Source organism: Bos grunniens, chromosome 21 (genome assembly GCF_055505025.1).
Source record: "Bos grunniens cultivar Pamir isolate PY7600 chromosome 21, Bosgru_T2T1.0, whole genome shotgun sequence".
Classification (NCBI taxonomy): domain Eukaryota; kingdom Metazoa; phylum Chordata; class Mammalia; order Artiodactyla; family Bovidae; genus Bos; species Bos grunniens.
This window is the reverse complement of record NC_141185.1, coordinates 22,516,418-22,533,584: the sequence shown is the minus strand read 5'-3', so window position 1 is coordinate 22,533,584 and position 17,167 is coordinate 22,516,418. Positions and strand designations below refer to the sequence as shown.

The following is a 17,167-nucleotide window of genomic DNA, read 5'->3' as shown; positions in this document are numbered from 1 at the left end:
TTTATTACTGCTCTTATCTTTATGATTTTTCTCCTTCTCCTTACTTTAGCTTTTGTTTGCTCTTCTTTCTCTAGTTACTTGAGGTGTAAGGTCAGGCTGCTTCAAGGCCCAAGAAACAAAGCGGAACAGGGAGCTGGCATGAGTGGACCTCTGGCATTTTTGCTGCAGAACCAGCATGGCTCAGACCTGAGAGGGCTGGGTGGGTGGGTGGGGGGCCAGTGGCGGAATGTGCATCTTTTAGCAGCTGGTGTGTTTTGCAGATTTGGGAGCCTGGGGATAGTCCTGGGACAAGAAGGGCATCCTCTCAGAAGGTGCCAGTAGTGGGGCAGGATCTGTGCTCATGTGGAGGGAGCAGGCGCAGATTCCCATCTCCAGGAGAGAGGAGCCCAGGGCATCTCAGGAGTGCGGTGAGGGGCCATCCCTGCAGGTGGGGACAATAGGCAAGCAAACTCTGAGTGATTGCTATTGATGTGGTTCTTTCCAAAGGTTCGTGAGCCCTGGGGACATGTTGGCTCTCACTGGGACCCACACTGAGAATAGTAATGTACAATGTAACGAGGAGACACCTTACGTGCACGAGATAGGATCATTTAAAGATTGAGACCAGAACAACAAAAATGAGCTTATTCATACAAATGTAACTTAATCCTTACCTTTTTTAAGCTTCTTATTGTGCCTTGTTACTTGATGGGACTTGGTCTGGCAGTGTCCTGGGTGTTTAAGAGGTTATATTTTCAGAAAATAAGGACTTTTTTTTTTGTACTTGAATGTTTCAAAATGCTTTCACGGTATGCGAAGAAAGCCACTTGATTAAAGCATTTGCAGTTTACATTAAATCCTTTTCTTCTTTGCAAAGAATTCAAGGTCCTGGCACAAACTAAAAGGGTTAAACTACACCTGGCCCTTTCATTGTATCATTTCACAAGCAGCGAATATTCTGAGTAAAGTCCAAAATGTGAGTCTTCGTAATTTCTGCCCTCCACGCTTCTCTGCAACATGTCCCATCCCATGCATCTCACGATGCAAACTTGTTACTCATTTATTAAGCACTGCATGGTGATGAAGCAAATTAATGCTTTTGTCACACCTCCATTAGTAGAAGAGGGAGAAAACCTGTAGAGACTAAACTTTGGCTCATTCATCTGTTCTTCCTTACCTCCCCTGTTCCTGCAAAACCCACAGACCACAAGCTGCCGGTAAAGCTCCTGCGCTCTACTGCTCCTGGGCAGGGGTGTTTGAGATGCAAATAGAAGGGGCTGGCTCTTTAAACACACAAAAGCCATCTATACATCGAGTGAAGATGAGCCCATCCTAAGCCACACGCTATTATTTTTCTTGCTTTGAGTGTCATTACCGCAGGCTTCTGCCTCGCTCCCATTTATCATTCTTCTCAAATAAACAGCTCCCACGGGAGACAGAAGCGGTGTGGCACCCTCTCCCCGCTAACCCCCCCACGCCCAAGCAGCTCGGTTTATTTTGACAGATTGCTCCATTAAAGCAAGTCTGTTTACTTAAAAACAGACAGCCAGGCTTCCTTCCATAAACGCCAGCGAGAGAGGGACAGAGCTGTCCCTTGTTCTCAGCCTGGCTGCTCTGCACATTGTTTCAGGCTTTCTGCATTTTGGATCGGAGGCTGGAGGCTGGAGGCTGGGTGCCCAATGCGGCCGCCTTTCGCAGTTCTTCCTGGCCACTGCCCTGCGGAGGGGTTGCCTCATCCCGGCTCCACAGCAGGGGCCAATGTTATTTTTTTGGCAGGGATGCAAAGCAAACGGAGATGCGGAAGGAAAAGTTTGGCAGAGCATGTTACACAGGCCCAGTTCGACAACCGCCTAATCAGAATTTATGTTTTGCTCACTCGTTTTATCTTTCACAATATGCTTTAAGGCAACGTTAGCACAAGTCATTCACTCATTCATCAAGTAATTCTGGAGTGCCTACCTGGTGTACCAGGCACCAGACCCGTCAGTGAGGAAATGGCATGGAAGAAGCCAGACAAAAATCTTCATGCTTTAAAAATATATATATTTTTAAATTTATTTTTATTTTTGGCTGTGCTTGGTCTTCCTTGCTACCTGAGGGCTTTCTCTGGTTGCAGGGAGCCAGGCTCTGTGTTGTGGTGCAGGAGCTTCTCACTACAGACGCTTTTGCTGACGGCAAACAGGCTCTAGGTCAGGCAGGCTTCAGTAGCTGTGGCTTACCAGTTTAGTTGCTCTGAAGCATGTGGAATCTTTCCCAACCAGGGATCAAAGCTGTGTCCCCTACATGGGCAGGCAGATTCTTAACCACTGGACCACCAGGGAAATCCAAAAATCGTGGCTGTTTTGGAAGCAATATTCTGTTGGAAGAGGCAGAAAAAAAAAAAAAAAAGAAGCATATTTGGCACAATGTGGTTAAACATAAAATTACAGGTTTCCACATATTTCATAAATCAAGTTTGAAATAACTAACAATAGCATATGATTTTACAGTTTATCTTTTTTTTTTACATGTCAGGTTAAATCATAGGCAATTTCACAAGTTTAAACTTCCACATCATCTCATCTGATTTTGATAACTCTGTGGTATTATTCTTTATCCTATTTACAAATGATGAAAACGTGGATTATGTAATCCAGAGATCACAGACTCACCTCAAACTCGGGTCTCGAGCAGAACAGCAAGGAGAGCAAAACCAAAACCATGGATCCAGTGTATTGCCATTGTTTAAAATAACACTGGAAAAACAAAAACTCAAGGTTAATGGTTGTTCTGGCAGCTCTCATGTAGAGAGGGATTCAAGGGGTTTCATAAATGTCCGTATTGTCACTTTCCCCCAGTCCTTTCAAACTTTGCCTCTTAAGGTGACACATGCTCAAGGAAACCCTGGGACTGGAATGTGTGCAAGCAGTGTGGAACCAGCATACACGTCCTGGCTTACAGTGAGATGTGGTCAAAAGATCACAATGTTTAAAATGCACGTACCAGACTCGGAGTTAAATCTGTGACTAGAGCCGGAGAATACGGTTAATGAGAGAGAACTTGGAGGAATCTGAGTGCTGCTAACTCTAGAATTGAAAAACGAAAAGCTCCCTTCTTATTCCAGGCAAAGTTCTGCACTGCGGAGAAACTGCTGGAAGTAGAATCCAAACCAAGAATAGAAATGATGAAAAAGGAATGAGAAGTCCTGATGAAAATGGGAGAGGGGACACAGAGAAAGTATGTCTCAGAAAGCTCAAGGCTGTATATTGATATTTATCTCTTCAAAAAATAACACGAGAGGGAATCCTCGTGCTATGAAATTAGAAAAGCTATCCACTCAACCCTCCTTCCTAAAAGTAGAGTAGAACCTCTGAAAAAATGAGCAGCAGAAAAAGATTGGGAGTGAATCAATACAGAGTTATTAAAAGCAGGGAAATAAGTAGAATAACGTCCCTACTCAATGAAAGGTTCTGGAAAAATATTCCCACAAAGCAGATGACAATTGTAAACTAATATTTCAAAAAAAGCTAAAAGAAGTGGGTAGAAATTATGAGAGAACAACAGGAATCAGAATTAGGAAAACTCGGGAGACATTGGAGAAAGTGACATTTAAATGTGAAACAACAGGAGTCACAAAAGAAGTATGGATAAAAGAAAAAATTTCAGAACTAGAGAAACTAGGAGGAAAACAAAAGAAAATAAGCATCATGAATATTGCTTAGAGAAATAGAAGAGGAGAAGGGGAAAAAATTTAAATATCAATCAGAATGAAGAACTAGAATTTGAGACTGATAGGATTAGCAAAGAAGATCCAATGTACAGGTGTTAGGTATCCTCAAAGAAGAAAACCAAATAAGTAGAGTACATAACAAATGTTGCTGCTGCTAAGTCGCTTCAGTCGTGTCCGACTCTGTGCGACCCCAGAGATGGCAGCCCTCCAGGCTCCCCCGACCCTGGGATTCTCCAGCCAAGAACACTGGAGTGGGCTACAGTTTTTAATTCAAGAAAACTTTCCTGAAATCAATGATGATTTCAAGCCTCAGATTAAAAGCAAAAATTTGGGAAACTGACCTCTAAAAGGTCAACCCTGATACCTAGTCTAGTAGGCACATGGGACTTGAAGGAAAGGAAAAAATCTTCAAGGTATCCAGGCTAAAAATCTTCAAGGTATCCAGGCTAAAAGACAATTCATGGGTTACGGAAAGGAAATACATTTTCATCAGGTGGTTTGAGAGCAATGTGTTATGCCAGAAAAACAATGAACTAACAATTAGGATACTGAAGGAAGGAAAATGTAAGCTAAGGAGTTTATATCCAGCCAAACAAAATACAGAGTTCAGACCTGCTGTCATGACCAGGCCAAAAAATGAGGAAGCAATGGTTCTGAGTTCTTCTTGAGTAATCTACTAGAGAATGTGTCTTAGACAACCACAGTGACCAAAGAGGCATTGACACAAGGGTATTGGATGTTATTGGATGGATGATATGGTCCACTAAAATGAGGAAAAACAAAAAGAAGAATGGATGGGATCCAGGAAGCAGGATCTAATACCAAAATGTGGAATTTGTCAGATTTGACAAATTCTCCTTTGTGGAAAACTGTCTTCAGAATCAGAAGGGACATTTTATAGAGGTCCTGGGGTATGCTTAGTCAGATGGTCAAATTTAAAAAAAAGGACAATTATTAATTCTGGAATAAATAGAAGGTTGTTCAGTTCAGTTCAGTTCAGTCACTCAGTCGTGTCCAACTCTTTGCGACCCCGTGGACTGCTTGCTGCACACCAGGCCTCCCTGTCCATCATCAAATCCTGGAGATTACTCAAACTCTCACGCTCAGAGGGCTCAAACAAACCTTGTGTGCACCAGGACCCAGAGACCCCACAGAGACTAAGACAGAACTGTGTTTGAGTGTTTCCTGTGGAAGTACGGGTCAGCAGTGGACTGCCACAGGGGCAGGGGCTCTGGGTGCAGCAGAAGTGGGTATGGCATAAGCCTCTTGGAGGAGGTCACGATTAACCCCACATAGAGCTGCCAGAACTTACACAGGACTGGGAAACAGACTCTTGGAGGGCACAAACAGAACCTTATGTGCACCAGGACCCAGGAGAAAGGAGCAGTGACCCCACAAAAGACTGACCCAGACTTGCCCATAAGAGTCCAGGAGTCTCCAGTGGAGGCGTGGGTCATCCATGGCCTGCTGCAGGGTTGGGGGCATTGAGTGCAGCAGTGCATGCATGGGACCTTTTGAAGGAGGTTGCCATTATCTTCATTACCTCCACCATAGTTTGGCCCCAGGTGAATAACAGGGAGGGAACACAGCTCCATCCATCAACAGAAAATTGGATTAAAGATTTACTGAACACGGCCCCAATTTCCCTGTCAGTCAGTCTCTCCCATCAGGAAGCTTCCTTAAGCCTCTTATCCTTCTCCATCAGAGGGCAGACAGGCTGAAAACCACAGTCACAGGAAACTAACCAATCTGATCACATGGGCCACAGCCTTGTCTAACTCAATGAAACTATGAGCCATGCTGTGTAGGCACACCCAAGACAGACGGGTCAGAGTTCTGACAGAGTGAGGTCCACTGGAGAAGAGAATGGCAAACCACTTCAGTATTTTTGCCTTGAGAATGAGATGAACAGTATGAAAAGGCAAAAAGATAGGACACTGAAAGATGAACTCCCCAGGTCGGTAGGTGCCCAATAGGCTACTGGAGATCAGTGGAGAAATAACTCCAGAAAGAATGAAGAAGGTTGTACAAGAAACTAAGTGTAGTCACAGTATATTACTTGACATAGTATGTTACCTAAATAATGTTTATATAGTCATAATAAAAACAGTGACTATGTTACCAACACTTTCGAGTCTGGCCTTAAAAAGGCTCCTCCTGCCCCGTGTCATTAACCAATGGAATGATACCAGGTTTGATTCAGAAGCAAAGGAAAGCTTTGTTTTTTCCTAAGAGAATGGGAGGTGGTTCAGCAGGTAAAGAATCGGCCAACCAGTGCAGAAGAGATAAGGGTTCCATCCCTGGGTTGGAAAAGATCCCCTGGAGAAGGAAATGGCAACTGGCTCCAGTATTCTTGCCTGGAAAATTCCATGGACAGAGGAGCCTGGTGGGCTACCGTCCTTGGGGTTGCAAAGAGTCGGAGACACTGAGCCAGCACGCACGGAACAGGAAGAGAATGGAGAGGCCTGTGTTTGGGCTCTAGAGGGCATGCTCTCCCCATAGGCCCGGGGTGGGGCTGCTCAGCTGGGTTCTCTGCAGGCACCAGGAATGGGGCGGAACTCTCCTGGGTCTGGGGCAGGCGTCCTGCTCAGGCTTTAGATCACAGCACAGGCACAGCAAGCGACCTGCCGCCGCCATCTTGAACTGAGTGCTGTGCCTGGTCGTCGGCAGTCGTTTGGCTGTGTCAGTTGCAGCCTATGGACCTGGGAACTCTGGTTTGAAGGGCTGGATGCGAGGCCTCTGTGTGTGGCCCTCTATGAACAAGTGAAACGAATCACAAAGGAAAAGAAAAAGGTTAGCCTGTGTTTTATTACCCGGATTCTACTTTAATTTCCCAGGAATTGCTAATGGTCTTTCTTTGCTGGTGACAAATGTAGATATGATTCCAAAAATAAGACATTATATTTGGAGAATAATGAAGGGAAGAGATGGTGTGATTGAATTAGTATCTAACCTGCCAGAGAAAAAGCCAATAGTAGTAGTAGTAGGGCTTAGTCGTGTCCGACTCTTTGTGATCCTATGGACTGTAGCCCGCCAGGCTCCTCTGTCCATGGGATTTTCCAGGCAAGAATACTGGAGTGGCTTGCCAGTTCCTTCTCCAGGGGATCTTCCTGACCCAGGGATCGAACCAGAGTCACCTGCATTGGCTGGTGGATTCTTTACTATTAGCGCCACCTGGGAAGCCCAGCTGGATCAAGTAATAGGATTATATTATATATTATTTGGAAATACGGAGGCAAATTGGAGAAGAAATGAAAAGAATTCAAAGACATTGCTCCTGAGGAAAAGGATGAGGAGGATAAGAGGAAGAAAGACTTGTTTCAGTTATAAGCCTTTTAGTCCTGTTTACTTTTCAACTATTTGCATGCAATTTTTAACAGAGTAAAGAACAAAACAAAATAAAAAAAACTCCCACAGCCACCAAGGAACTCCAACTTTCAGAGCAAACTGAAGGCTTGTTGGGCTTCACCCAGCAGAGGGACCAGCCAGCTCACCATGTCCGCCCTCTGACTCCCCACCCCTTGCCTGAAGAAGAGGGATCCTTCCAATTTTCTCAAACCTACAACCAGGAGCACTGATCATAGGATGTGAAGGTTGAAAATGCCCATTAGAGATCACTCTTTGCATTTCCCCCTGATTTACCGCGATGGAATCAAGGCTGTTGGTGAGAGAGTGGCTGGCCCAAAGGCTCTGCTCCCTTTTCCTGTCTAAACTGGAGCTTGGGTCTCCCGACCAGGTGCCACCGCTACAAAGTGTTCCCTCCTTCGAGTTTATTCTGGCCTGTGTGAACATCTCTCTCCTTGCTGCTGATTTTATCAGCGTCTTTCTTTTCCAATTGCTCTCTTACCTGTGTTCTGTTTTGACCTTAATTAAGTTTACTTTCAGGGTGTTTGGGCTGTTGTGGGGGTGGGAGGAGTCCTGCGCAATTTACCCTGCCCTCTGCTGCCCTCTGCTGGCGACAGATGGTATTTACTCTTCACCCTTTAGATCTAAGTTACACCAGCCTCATAATGAAATAGTTATTTTTAGCACTTTGGGCTCTAGCTCAGTGAAGAAAATCTTTTCTTTCAGGGAGATAATGTGCCCTCTGACCTGTGCCAGTCTGTGTTGCCAAGTCCAGTTGTTCTAAGCTTCCTTACTTCTTTAACTGTGATCTTTGAACTAATAGTGTACACATTACCTGCTGCGGCTGCTAAGTCGCTTCAGTCGTGTCCGACTCTGCGTGACCCCATAGACGGCCTCCTACCAGGCTCCTCTGTCCCTGGGATTCTCCAGGCAAGAACACTGGAGTGGGTTGCCATTTCCTTCTCCAATGCATGAAAGTGGAAGTGAAGTCGCTCAGTCGTGTCCGACTCTTCGTGACCCCATGGACTGCAGCCCACCAGGCTCCTCTGTCCATGGGATTTTCCAGGCAAGAGTACTGGAGTGGGTTGCCAACACATTACCCAGGAGATTGTTAGAAATGCAGAATCTTGGACCTCACTGAACATTTTTTGAAGAAGAATCTGCAGTTTAATCTGAAGTGATTCATGTGCACATGAAATCTGGAGAAGCACTGCTCTAGATCAAACTCAACTAGACTTCAGGAAAGAATTGAGATCACTCTTGTGTTGGTGCAGTGCATATTAAGTTGCTTCAGTCATGTCCGACTCTTTGTGACCCCATGGACCAGGCTCCTCTGTCCATGGAATTCTCTAGGCAAGAATACTGGAGTGGGTTGCCATTTCCTTCTCCAGGGGATCTTCCCGACCCAGGGATTGAACCCACGTCTCCTATGTCTCCTGTATTGGCAAGAGGGTTCTTTACCATTAGTGCCACCGAGATAAATCTTACTACTCGGTAATTATCTCTGATCACCCTAATACCTGTTCCAGTCCTGTTACCTGGTAGTAATCAATTCTCGCCCAGATACCTTTTTCTGCTCTGTTTATGCCAGGACAACTGCCTACAATAACAGAGAGGAGAAAGTAGCATACTTGGAGTTCTAAGTTTTAAAATTCACTAAATTAAAATTAGTCCATTAAATGGTAGAAAGGCATAGCACATAGATTGTGCTACAGTATTTTAATCCTTCTGTGTATTTTCTCCTTTCCTCCCACTGTTATTAATAAAAATGTCATATTTTGGCTTTGAAGATAGACTACAATTATTCAACAAGTTTTTAAAAGCTCTATCTTGTTTATAATTTATAAAATCTCTGTGTATAGCTGAATGGGTACTTAGGAAACATTGATCTGGGGGGTATTTCAGAATGACAGAAAGAGGACATGTTATTAACTGTAGTCTCTCCCATGTTCTCCTGCACAACTTCATTCATTCTCAGGCATTCAGTCAGCAAACATTTAGCAAGCACTCACTACGGGTCCGACACTGTGTTGGTGCTGAGACTTTGTGGCAGATATGGTTCCTGCTTTCATGGATCTTCCAGTCTAAGTCAAGCCATTAAAGACATTAGGATTTAATAAAATTGTATCAAGTGCTTAAAAGAGAAAGTTAGGGCGATGGAAGATAGGTTCGTTGGCTTCCATGAAATGAATGATACTTAATGGATATTGGAGTTGGTGAAGAGTGGAGGTAAGAGCATTTTAGGCAGAAAAGTCCCTGAGAGGAGCAGAAGCAGGGTGGGAGCCCTAGGAAGGTGACTGTGGCTCCAGCACAAGGATGGAGGGAAAATCTCCCGAGAGGGGACCTGTGAAGTATATGCAAGTCAAATCTGCAGGGCTTCATAGGACCTGGAACTTAGTTGGGGATTTATCATTAGAACAATGGGAGACACTGGGGAGTTAAACTCAGGGGAATCACATCATATGATCTTTTTGTTCTCACCAGCGTGCTGTTGTTGATATAAACTGAAGCTGACCCTGGATCTCTGGGCCATGGTACCATTTTGGGGAGGACAAGTCTTTGGGTTGAGTGTAGGCTCTGTGTCCTTGGGATGGCTCATCCCTCTCTCACGCTTTCCTTCTCCACATCTGAGTGTGTGATGACTCTCAGGGAGTAAACTGCTCAGACCCAGGTTCTAGGATAGACATATCCCACTGTATCCAGTGAGATGAGCAGGAAACCCAGTCTCCTCCTTCCCCCCTATAGACTGTGTCTATCTGTTTCTGTCAACTCTCTGAAATAGGTCCTTGCTTTTTCTCTCCTAGCCAGCTCCCTGCTCCAAAGTGTCATAGCCTCTCTGAAGTTTTTTCCCCCATGAAATATTCTGACTCCACATGAAGTGATGCTTTTTCTTTGAAAATAAGCCTCCGGTGTTTCAAGGTTAAGGATATCTTTCTTTAGGCACTGACGTCAGTTCATCCCTGGATAGAATCACTGGAAAGGGAGGTTCAAAGGCAGAGTTCTACTTTGGCAAGAAGTATCTCAGAAGAATGATTTTGCTCAAAAAGATTTCCTTCCAGAGGAAGTACTTACACTATTCTAGAAGGAGGAGGTGGATTGTTTAGAATCTCTGAAAACTTAGTAGGAGGCATTTATAATTTTATAGCTTTCGGCAGAGTAGAAGAAAGATACTTTTGTATTGGAATATAATTGCTTGACAAAGTTGTATTAGTGATAATGTTAGTCTATTATTGAAAAATTATTGAATGAAATACACTAAGGTTTCTTAACAGAACTATTTTACATAAATAATATTTCATGCAGGACTTTAAAAGATATTTATTTATTTATTTTTGGCTGTGCTGGGTCTTCCTTGCTGCATAGGCTTTTTTCTAGTTGTGGCGAGCAGACTGCTCATTGCAGTGGCTTCTCTTGTTGAGGAACGTGGGTTCTAGGGCATATGGGCTCAGTAGTTGTGGCTCCTGGGCTCTAGAGCATGGGCTCAATAGTGTGGCACATGGGCTTAGTTGTTCCATGGCACGTGGAATCTTCCCAGACCAGAGATCAAACCTGTGTCTCCTGCACTGGCAGGTGGATTCTTTACCACCGAGTCACCAGGGAACATATAGTACTTAATGTCTGTCTATGTCATAAGCTCCATGGACAGTCAAGCCCATGGGCCATATTAACTGACCACTTGAGTTCACGGCTGAGGGTAGCAGATGTAGTCTTCAGAAATGTCCCAGGAAGCCCAGGAAAACAAGTCTTAGTGCAAAAACCAAAGTGGGTATGTGGTTTTGAAAAGAGGTTTCTCTAAACTCACACTAAGCACTACCCTGGCCACACTGGCACTGATTACATTGGGCTGAAGCCAAGACTCTGATTTTGCAGTTTTAGTGTGCTACCAGTATTTCAAAGGAAGCTGTAAAATCCTCAATCCTGGCCAACTGTACACTGATTTATATGTTTCTATTTGTGCCAACGTAAGCACATGCCATATAACACACTGAGGGACTCTAGCAAAATCATGCAATAACAGGTTGCAACACCAAGAATTTGGAGCATCCACTGAGTTGTCCAGGCTCTTCTAGAACTTTGCATGAGCCCTCTTCGCAGGTAGAGTTTGAGGGTGATTTACCCCTCAGCCAAAGCCTATTCAAGTCACATTCTAGGAAATAAAAAATGCCACTTCCCAGGGAGCTGTCATTTCTCTCCCCGTTTCCTCTTTCCCCATCAGTCTTCCTTGAACAAGACCAGCAAATATGGGAGCGAGAGTGTGGATCCAAACCATGTCCTGAGGATCAGCATTTACCAGATGAAGTTCAAGAAGGGAGACCAGGGTTTAGGTGCCATGAAAATCAATAAGGGCATGTCTAGTGGAGCAGAAATGTTGTCCTTGCAGCAGATATCTAAGGGCTCTCACACTTTCACTTCTCGGGAAAGATAATAAATACAGTAAAATATGTGATTTTCTTTAGATGGTCTGGATGATTCCTTTCTGTGTGGTTTCTCTCTGTGCCTTTTGTGTGTGTGTGTGTTGTTTCTGTGTACAAGAGAAAAATCTGTTTTTATTATGACTGGAGGTAAAAGTCAAGCAGGCTGGAGGTCTTTGCCTTTCCTTCAGTTATCTCTTCTGTACTGCGAAGGATTTATGGTGGGGGCAGGAGTGTTGCCGAATGAACGAAACTGGGTGAGCTTAAAAAGAAAACCATGGACAAAGAAAGTGGCTACATTGAATGTGTTTAAAATGTCCTATTTTCTAAAGAGGTGAATATAATAAACTAACCTCTGAGAGTCACACTCACAGGTTCATTAAATGCCCAGAGCTGGAAAAAATGTGCAGAAATATTTGGCCTATTTCTCACTCTATCCTTGTTCTGGTTGGGCTTAGGAACTTAGACTGTCCCAGTGAAGGAGGAAAGAAAGAGAAGTAAGAGAGAGAATCATATTTAGAATGACAGCATTAAATTTGAAGAGACTAAGTAAACTTAAGTGCAAATAAAAGCTCAAGAATTAAAATGACAGCAGTTTTTTTAGAAAAATAAAGAAATGTAAAATTTTGTATATCTCAGTACACAGTCTATGAAATTTATTTCTGGGTGCCAGCAGCAGCAGTCATTAAACTTCCCTTGTGGCTCAGCTGGGAAAGAATCCGCCTGCAATGCAGGGACCTGGGTTCAATCCCTGGGCTGGGAAGATCCCCTGGAGAAGGGAAAGGCTACCCACTCCAGTATTCTGGCCTGGAGAATTCCATGGGCTGTATAGCTGTAACATTCATGGGTCCCAAAGAGTTGTACAAGTGAGCGACTTTCACTTTCAGTCATTAAACAGAGCACAGAGCCACATCTGTATCACAGAAGTCCTCAGGAACACTTCTGTGTGTGGAACTGAAAAACCATCCTAGAGAGTTTCCCAAAACAAAATTGTCTCCCAAGGTAACAAATATTTACCTTCAGGGCACTTACCTGTCAGGCCAGTGGTTAAGAGGTTGGTTTTCAGTGCAAAGGCTGAGTTTTTGATCTCTGGTTGGGGAACTAAAATCCCACATGCTACGCATTGGGGCTTTACCTTCAGAAAAGTGAAGGCTAATAGGTCCTCATTAGTTGCTCCTTTGCTAAAAAAAAAAAAAAAAAAAAAATTCATCATCTGGCACCAGCCGGTTTTGTAATGCCTAAATCTGATATTTATTAAATATGTGCCTGTTATTGCATATCTATAAATTTAAATGTGGTATATCTTGGCCAGGAAGAGTTTACATTCTAGTCAAAGAAATAAAATACATACATATTCGGTAAATAATTAAGGGGTAGGACAGGATATGATAAAGTCTCATTGTGGTACAAGTGAATAATAGTAACATTTATTAAGCACCTACTGTGTATGACAGAGGATAAGATGGTTGGATGGCATCACCGAGTCAATGGACATGAAGTTAAACAAACTTCATGATAGGGAAGGACTTGGAAGCCTGGTGTGCTCCAAGTCCATGGGGTTGCAAAGAGTCGGACATGACTGAGTGAACAACAAATGTACCAGATTCTGTACTGGTTACTCTATATCTGTTAACTCATTTATCCTGGGAGCAATTCTCTGGGTGGGTAGGAACAGTTATTATCTGCATTTTCAGAAAAGGCAATGGGAACACAAGATTTCCACCATCACCAGACTCTAAGTGACTGAACTAATGAAACTCACAGTATGGTTCCTATGCTCCCCCTCTAACCTCTGCGATTTTCTGCCTCCCAGAGTGAGAAGGAAGGAGAACAAGGGCCAGCACCATCCGGGTAGATTTTTGGTAAAAGCATGGTTTGAACTGGGTCCAGAAATACTAGCAGGCTCATGTGAGTTGCCAGAAACAGGCTGGAAGGATCTTCCCGCTAGGGGAAGAGCGTGAACATGGGCTATGCCAGGCAGACTGAGTGGAGGGACAGTGAGAAGCCGTGCTCACTTGGAGCCAATGCATTTCATTGGAAAAAGAAGGGGCTCAGGGTGACAGCCACTTAGTTCACTTCTAGCTCAGTCACTTACTTGTTGATCAGCTTCTCTAAGGCGCAGTTTCTTCATCTGTCTAATGGAAGGAAATCAGTCCTCTCGTCACTCTCTATTACTAGTAACTAACATCTCTACTATAATATATTACTAACAACTCATCTCTACTATAATATCTCTATTACTACAATATCTCTGTTAGTAGTAGAGATATTGTACACATAGTCTCTAGTACAGAAATTGTCACATTATAGGTACACAATAAAAGTAAGCTATTGTATTTTAAATACAATAAAATAATAATTTTACAATAAAATAATAATAAAATAAAAACTGTGTTAGCAGAAATGGGAACAAGATACAGAGATGGGATTGGATGGTGGAAGGCTTTGCAAATAGACATGTCACGGTAGCAACTTGGGAAGTGAGATCACAAGTTTTAGTGTTTTTCAAACAGGGTTAGGGACCCACTAATGGGCAGTGACTAATTACAGTGGGCGGCAACGAGTTCGTTTTATTTTCAGATGAAATAGACCATGGACTGATATTTCAGAGAGCACCAAGGGTATTTAGGAATTGTTTTGTGATTCTCTTGATTCAGTTTATATATATTTTTGTGTATTTATGTATGCATGCACAGGGTCACAAGATCAAAATTATTTTGTACTGTGGGTCGAGGTTTACAAAAAAAGGTTTAAAAGCCACTGCTTTAGGTGATGCCTTCCTCTGCTAATTCCAGATGTCCTGATAGATAATAACTTGCCAACAAGACCCAGAGCAATTTTGAAATGCTTGAGACTGTAGTTAAGTGCAGATTTTAGTCCTCGGCAGAATGAGACTACGTGGAGAGTTTATCTTGGCTTTATCCCGTGTGGCTGCAGAGGCACCAAACTGGCCAAACAATGTGAGGAGAGAGGAGTTCTCTGGTAAGAGTCACACTTTACTGCTTTTGACCTCAAGAAGCGATGTGGTGAAACTTGTTCTGAACCTGGCTAACAACTTTTATGAGTCTTTTAGAAAATTTGTGTCAGTCATAAACCTCTTAAAGAAACAAAACAAAACAAACCAAACCCATGGGAAATGATCATTCTTAAGTACTGTTTTCAATTTTGTTAAAAAAAATTTTTTTTTCCCCAAAATGTCTTTGTTCCCCACCAGCAGTACCTTCTCATCTAACCACTTGATAGGTTGGGTCTGTAGGCTTTCCTCACTCTGAGGAAAGCCTACAGACCCAACTCAGTGGACTGAGCAAACTCTGGGAGATAGTGAAGGATGGGGAAGCCTGGCGGGCTGCAGTCCATGGAGTTGCAAAGAGTTGGACATGGCTGAGCAACTGAACAACAGGGAGGCAAGGGCAAGTTCTTAAACTTCTGTCAATGGCAGTCTTAAAGATAAAAACAATAACAACAAAAAACCAGGTAAAGGGTGGAAAGCTGGAGGCAGAGGGGAATGTAAAAGATGGTTAATGATTACTAGTTAACGATGTCAGCCTAAAAGAATGCTGTCCTAAATAGCTTCACAACTGAGATTCCTCTCTGCTTCCTTCCACACAGGGTGTCTTTCTGTCCCCGCAGTCCCAGTGTGCCCCGCCCTGACCTTTCTAAGGGCTGCAGGGACTTTGACCCAGCTTCTTACTGGTGCCTTCCTGAAGTTATGTTTCTGTGCTGAAAGGAGAAATTATTTGTGCCTTCCAATTATTCTTGCGTCCTAGGAAGTCACTCTGGCATCTCCCCTCTAGTTTTATTTTCCTACCTTGCTCTGCTTGTCCATCAAAGACCATTCCCTTTTCCTCCAGCACAGTGACTTGAGACATTGCCCTCCACACCCTGTGTCTTTACTTTATAATATATATTCTTCCCTAGGGCTCTCTAGTAATTATTTTGACCTTAGAGTTTTCTGGAGGAGAGTGAATACCTGTATCTCTCAAGCTCCACTTCCACCTACCTAACTGATCCTATTCTTCTTTTGCTTAAGGCCAGGAAATTGTCTCTTTACGATTTGTCTCTTGACAATCTTTTTTTCCTCTAAAATTATGTAAAACAACTCTGTTTCTAGAACAACTTCCTACTTCCTGAATGTCTAACCTCTTTCCCCCTTCTGAGATATTTTCCAATACTTGTTAATACAGCAAAAATGTAGACTGGATTCCCAAGACTCCAGCTACACCCACTGATATCAGAAGAGAAAAAGACAGTTAAGGACATGAGATGCTAAATTCTATAGTGACCTGGGCTCCAAGAAGTCTGAACATTTTCAGGTCATCTGTTGGGTTGGCCAACAAGTTCATTTGGATTTTTCTGAAAAACTCAGATAAACTCGTTGGCTGACCCAATACTTAGCTATTTGACACTAGCCACTTTCTTTTGCATTTCTTGATTGTGAATGGTGGTAGGAGGTGAAACATTCCTTGGTGAAAGATATTTATCTTCTAACTTCTCTAAATATTGATTTGTTGTGTATTCAAAATGTTTCAATTCCCTGATTTGAAGATGAAAAGAAAACAACATGTGGTTTTCTCCAATCTGTATATTTTCATAAAGGGAGTACAACCTATGAGAATAACATACTGTGAAACTAGAAAATAACAGAATGAAGCTGTCATCTTTCTCTTCTACTATTGTGATTTTAAACCAGGATAAATGAGAGGATTTAACATCCTTCGCAGGGATTTCTCACTCTTTTCTCACAGCCAGTGCTGGAGTCCTTCTCTCTGGACTTATGGTCATATCCACCATCACTTATTGAATGCCCAAGGGGCCCATCTCCTGCTTGGGATGCTATATATTCATCCCAACAACTTGAAACATAGAGATTACTTATCAACATTTTTCTAATGAGGAGAAGCTCCGAGAGGTTAAATGGGCTCTTTTGTGCCAAGAGTTAGGTTTAAGCCAAGGAGTAGAATGTAGCTCGGCACCTTGCTCTTCAAAGCCAGGACCTTTCCCGTTGTTTATGAATGCTTACTTTGCCACTTTTGCATTTTCAGTATCTAAAGTCTGCACTGTCCAGGACTCTACTCACTAGCCACCTGCAGTGTCTATTGCATGCTTTAAATGTGGCTAGTCCAAAATGAGATGGTGTGTTTCACAAACCTAGTATGTAAAATGGGTGTACTGTCTCATTAATAATTTTTAAATTATAGATTATATATTGAAATGCTAGCAGTTTATGTATATTGGGCTAAATATAGCTTATTATGACTTTTAAGCATATTATTAAAATTAAGTTCACTTTTTTCTTTTAAACTTTATAAAAATTTAAAATTACATTCATAGCCTGCATTACATTTCTGTCAGACAGAATTGATCTCAGTAGAAGGTGAGAGAATTGATACACTTTACAGTCCTCCATGTTTCCTCATCACAAAGCTGGCTTTGTTGATGACGGCTGTGTGCCAGGCTGGTGAATGTGGCAGGGGCTACTCCTCTGCGCTTGCAGGGGAGTGGAGTTCGTTCTCCGCTCGGGGAGTCTGAGCCCTGTAATGGTCCCTGCCGAGGTTCCTTCCTTCAGTTCAAGGTCAGTGGGGTGTGTTGGCTCACACGCAGATGTCCCATTTTCCTGGCTGGCTGTGTGCTACTGTCTGCTACCGTTTTACACTGTCTCGGAGCCACCAAAGTCAACATTACCTTGTTCCCCTGCAGATCACTGGGAGGCAGTCCATGGGGA

The 17,167-nt window shown here is 43.1% G+C and overlaps 2 long non-coding RNA genes across 5 annotated transcripts in view; one reads left to right on the top strand and one right to left on the bottom strand.

The window, feature by feature from the left end:
* Positions 1–215: 215 nt before the first annotated feature.
* LOC147349222 (uncharacterized) lies at positions 216–7,635 on the bottom strand. Of its 3 annotated transcripts, XR_015149702.1 has the most exons (4): positions 7,331–7,516; positions 2,631–2,714; positions 2,199–2,335; positions 216–421 (listed from the first exon to the last, which is right to left on the bottom strand). It is a non-coding gene; the product is annotated as an uncharacterized LOC147349222 (long non-coding RNA). The 3 variants fall into 3 exon arrangements; XR_015149703.1 differs by lacking the exons at positions 216–421; positions 7,331–7,516 and adding an exon at positions 7,536–7,635 and having other exon boundaries at positions 2,009–2,335; XR_015149701.1 differs by lacking the exon at positions 216–421 and having other exon boundaries at positions 2,009–2,335.
* Positions 5,866–17,167, top strand: part of LOC147349220 (uncharacterized) — a 168,817-nt gene continuing 157,515 nt past the window's right edge. The window contains exons 1-2 of one of the 2 annotated variants that reach the window (XR_015149706.1): positions 5,866–6,481; positions 14,241–14,427. This is a non-coding gene — a long non-coding RNA (uncharacterized LOC147349220). The remainder of the gene's footprint in view (positions 6,482–14,240; positions 14,428–17,167) is intronic. The other variant, XR_015149704.1, reaches the window with a different exon arrangement.